We start from the raw sequence: 3792 nt of genomic DNA on the forward strand, positions 1-3792 counted from the left end.
GTACTATCCAAATGATAAAAAAACTTATTTATAAAACCGAGAAACAAATGCACAGATTTTGAAATTAAACTTATGGTTACCAGAGGGGGGAGAGATAAACTATGAGGATGGGATTAACATATTGAACACTACAGGGAAATCTCAATATTCTGTATTAACCTATATGGAAAAAATGGATACATGTATATGCATAAATGACTCACTCTGCTGTACACCTGAAACTAATACAATACTGTAAATCAACTATACTCCAATAAAAATTTTTTAAAAGTATTATCCAAAGGTATTTCACTAAGGTAGATGAAACTACTACTAAGTTGACTCATTTGGGCTCTTTGTTTTGTAAAATTAATGCCATAGTTTTGTACACAAACCAACAACTTTCTATAGTTTTCAATCTCCACGTAATAGCACAATGCAAAGAATCTTGATATTTCTGAAATTAAAGGCAAAGACAATTATTATTACATAATAATTAGACTGATAAATATTTAAAATTTGACAAAATCCAGATCGGGTAAATGCTTCTAACAATATTGTTTGCTTGGCTACTCCAACTTTATATTATGCTGTGTTGAAAGATGAAATTACTAGATATTTTTGGGTCTCTAAGGAGTAGTAAGAGAAGAGGGTTTGGGACTTTTATTTCTTATGTTGTTAATGTACATATAAGCTCACTGAAAAATGAAGCTGTCTTTGCCTCCACACTCAGTGCCATTAATTTTGTCACCAGGGAAGAATGTGTGCAATAATTGGAATTTCTATATTTCAGCTTTTGCAAAAAATCTAGCAATGTTATGAATCAGAATGATTCTGTAATGATTCTAAAATATATGTTCAAGCAGTTATATATGTTTACATGAGATGTTTTGCTTCTAAGCTTCTTGGAAGTGACCAGTTACTAATTGCATTTCATCAATATTACATTAAAATATGTCATAAAATAGATTTGTATATTAGAAATTAAAATCCTTGTTCATAAAAGTTGGTCAACATTTACTGAGCAAACCCAGTGGTGATGAATACAATACGTATTGTCTTTTAAACCTACACCAGTCTCAAGAATTCTACAATTCTATGAAATGGTTTTATATCTACCAGTGACTAAGCCCTAACCATTTGCTTAGGACATAGTGAGTGGTATCTTCCTTCCTTTCTTGGAACATGCTTGGACCAATGTCCCACTTCATTACAGTGTAGTGTTTCTATATGACTAAGTGATTGTCAGTGGAATGTGAGCAGAAGTGGTTTTCCTCATCTGTATTTAATCCTCAAGACGATGGGCTTATCCTTTCTACTGACGGAATAGCTAGAACCCACAGTGATTCAGCTTTGAGACAATGACCATGCTTTGTGAGATGTGGCTACGTGATGGAAGATATCTGAGTCTCTGAATATTCAGAAGAGAATTGTCTTGTAAACACTGGCTATTAATTTAAAACTAGTACATAAAAGTGAAATGAACTTGTTTGTTTTTTCAAACACTGCATTTTGGGGCTTACATTAACATGAGTATGGTCATTTGATTTAGAAACAAGGTGTAGTCATTTCAATAGCACATACATAAAGAGATAAGATAGAACATCTCACCAAATGTAGACTCCCTCTCTTTTTCACTTTTCATGACATAGGTTAGTGTTTTTGATAACAGAAAAGACAGAGCTTAATTTACATTATTTTACAAAATCACACACACACCAAACATCAAAAAAATACCACTGCTGTGTATATGCAAAAACATATATCAACTTTGATATTCCTCATTTAAGTTAAAATGAGTTATTCCATGTTACTTTCCTAAAGTTAATCTTTTCAAGAAGAGATACTTCAAAAATCAAACATAGTTGAAAACTCACTGAAAACAAATAATATTCAAGATGACATTTGTGTTGCAACCAAGATGTCCATCCACAGAGGAATGGATAAAGAAGATGGTCCATATACACAATTGAATATTATTTGATCATAAAAAAGAATGATCCACTTGCAACAACATGGATGGACCTAGAGAGTATCATACTGAGTGAAGTAAGTAAAACAGAGAAAGAGAAATATATCACTTATATATGAAATCGAATAAAAATGATACAAAGGAGCTTATAAAACAAAACTCAGAGATTTCAAAACCAATCTTGTGGTTACCATAGGTGAAACTGTTGGGGGAGGGGAGAATTGGGAGGGCAGGAATAATATAGACACACTACTGTGTAAAGTAGATGATTAACAAGAACCTACTATATAGCACAGGAAAATCTCAATAGTTTGCAATAAACTATATGGGAAAAAAATGGATATATGTATATAACTGATTCACTTTGTTGTACATCTGAAAATAATACAATATTATAAATCAACTATACTCCAATAAAACTTAAAAAAAAAGATATTTCAATATTTATGCACAAAGTCTGAGAGTCCTTGTTGATAATGTACCAGATTAAAGATTTCATTGTTTTAACTATTTGTAATTATTTAAGCTTCAGGAAGGATAATTATTAAATATGAAATATACTCTATCTTTTGCCTAAATTGGGTCCTTCTCTACAATTTAAATCCAGAAGGAAGCTAAAGACTAGTAGGTTGGCAGGCACTGACATGAAGCCTAAAGATGAATAATCATTTCTGTACAAAACATATTTGAAATCTTTTAGTACTTTTTAAGTAATTGATCAAATTATTTTAATGTATAATTTTGATGACTCCCACGTTTGTTCTTTTCCTAATTCATACATAAACAAAATAAAGTTTATTCTTATGCACTTGGTCATTAACTCGATGTAATAATAAACATTTCCCCAGAGGAAATACCATTGATGACCCACAGTTTGGGTTCTCTCTCGTGCAGTCTGAGAAGCACAGGTGAAGAAATGAGAGTAGGACAGAGAAAAGCTAATAAAGAATATGTTAATTTGGCAGTTGCTCCTAAGGACAACTAAAGCTCAATCCTTCCTGGGTGTGAAGAGCATCTAAAAAACACTGGAACAAACCCCAGGACTGTTTTGCCTGACTTTGTTCCACAATGTTTTTTGGATGTTCTTCACACCCAGGAAGGATTGAGCTTTAGTTGTCCTTAGGAGCAGGGAAGGTAAACTAGTATTTATCTACTAACTCTCATCCCACATTGCTAGAGCTTTACTCTCAAGGGTGGTAAGTCCAGCGCACTAAAGAATTGCATCTGATGATGGGGAGTAAGTGTCCCTGATGCTGGAGAAAGCCTTCAGGCAGAAAAGGAGGTAGATGCATGCAGGATGTTGGAAACTCTAGCTACAGGTGAGCTTGGATGGCCCAGGGCAATGTGCTGCTTCATCCGCAGCATCTGCCACACTCTATTATACTCTGTTTATCTATTCATTTAATATTTATGGAACACCTTTTATTGGGAAGGATCTGTTCTAAATGTTTGGAAAACAGCAGTCAATAAAAATCCTCTTGTGGAAAAGGAATCAGAAATCAGGCAACTTATTTCCACTGGGAAATAAAGATGTTAAAATTTAAAAACTTGGTTATATACTTAAAGATATATAGACATAAAATAATGAGGATTTAGATAAATTGTCTACATCCCCCTCCCCCACTTGCCCAAGCACCTGGGAATGACAACCAGCAGGTTTTTGTTCATTTTAAGTAAGAAGTTTGCCCAATTCTTGTTGCCTGAAAACAATGAAAACAGACTGCTCTTGAATTAAATAGTTGAATTTTTACGTCAAGGATAATGTAGAAGGATTAGTGGATTATATGAGATGTTTTATTAAATGATAAATTATTTTCTGAATTTGAGATAAATGATGAGTT

The sequence above is a fragment of the Sus scrofa genome, chromosome 18 (assembly GCF_000003025.6).
Source record: "Sus scrofa isolate TJ Tabasco breed Duroc chromosome 18, Sscrofa11.1, whole genome shotgun sequence".
Lineage (NCBI taxonomy): Eukaryota > Metazoa > Chordata > Mammalia > Artiodactyla > Suidae > Sus > Sus scrofa.